The following is a 1,773-nucleotide window of genomic DNA, read 5'->3' as shown; positions in this document are numbered from 1 at the left end:
CTCCTCTTCCACTAAAGCCCACTAAGGCCCAACAACTCCCTCGGGGGTTCTGGTAACCTCCCGGTACTCCGGAAAATACCTGAACTTCTCTGGAACCATTCCGATGTCTGAATATAGCCTTCCAATATATCAATCTTTATGTCTCGACCATTTCAAGACTCCTCGTCACATCTACGATCTGATCCGAGACTCCGAACAAACTACGACCATCAAAACACATAACTCATAATACATATCGTCATCGAACGTTAAGCGTGCAGACCCTACGGGTTTCAGAACTATGTAGGCATGACCGAAACACATCTTCGATCAATAACTAATAGCAGAACCTGGATGCTCATATTGGCTCCTACATATGCTATGAAGATCTTTATCGGTCAAACCGCATGACAACATACATTGTTCCCTTTGTCATCGGTATGTTATTTGCTCGAGATTCGATCATCGGTATCCTCATACCTAGTTCAATCTCGTTACCGGCAAGTCTCTTTACTCATACTGTAATGCTTCATCTCGCAACTAACTCATTAGTCACATTGCTTGCAAGGCTTATAGTGATGAGCAGTACCGAGAGGGCCCAGAGATACCTCTCCGATACATGGATTGACAAATCCTAATCTCGATCTATGCCAACTCAATAAACACCTTCGGAGACACCTGTAGAGTATAATTATAATCACCCAGTTACGCTGTGATGTTTGATAGCACACAAGGTGTTCCTCCGGTGTTTGGGAGTTGCATAATCTCATAGTCAGAGGAACATGTATAAGTCATGAAGAAAGCAATAGCAATAAACTTATCGATCATTATGCTAAGCTAACGGATGGGTCATGTCCATCACATCATTCTCTAATGATGTGATCCCGTTCATCAAATGACAACACATGTCTATGGTTAGGAAACATAACCATCTTTGATTAACGAGCTAGTCAAGTAGAGGCATACTAGGGACCATATGTTTTGTCTATGTATTCACACATGTACTAAGTTTCCGGTTAATACAATTCTAGCATGAATAATAAACATTTATCATGATATAAGGAAATATAAATAACAACTTTATTATTGCCTCTAGGGCATATTTCCTTCAGTCTCCAACTTGCACAAGAGTCAATAATCTAGATTACATGGTAATGATTCTAACACCCAGGGAGTCTTCATGCTGATCATGTTTTTCTCGTGGAAGAGGCTTAGTCAACGGGTCTGCAACATTCAGACCCATATGTACTTTGCAAATCTCTATGTCTCCCTCCGCGACTTGATGACGGATGGAATTGAAGCGTCTCTTGATGTGTTTGGTTCTCTTGTGAAATCTGGATTCCTTTGTCAAGGCAATTGCTCTGGTATTGTCACAAAAAAATTCCATTGGACCCGATGCACTAGGTATTACACCTAGATCGGATATGAACTCCCTCATCCAGACTCCTTCATTTGCTGCTTCCGAAGCAGCTATGTACTCCGCTTCACACGTAGATCCCGCCACGATGCTCTGCTTGGAACTGCACCAACTGACAGCTCCACCATTCAAATATAAATACATATCCGAACTGTTACTTAGAATCATCCGGATCAGTGTCAAAGCTTGCATCAGTGTAACCATTTACAACAAGCTCTTTGTCACCTCCATAAACAAGAAACATATCCTTAGTCCTTTTCAGGTATTTCAGGATGTTCTTGACCTCTGTCCAGTGATCACTCCTAGATTATTTGTACCTCCCTGCTATACTTATAGCAAGGCACACATCAGGTTTGGTACACAGCATTGCATACATG

Source organism: Triticum dicoccoides, chromosome 2B (genome assembly GCF_002162155.2).
Source record: "Triticum dicoccoides isolate Atlit2015 ecotype Zavitan chromosome 2B, WEW_v2.0, whole genome shotgun sequence".
In the NCBI taxonomy this organism is placed as follows: domain Eukaryota; kingdom Viridiplantae; phylum Streptophyta; class Magnoliopsida; order Poales; family Poaceae; genus Triticum; species Triticum dicoccoides.
The sequence above is the reverse complement of the archived record's forward strand: the minus strand, read 5'-3'. Positions refer to the sequence as shown.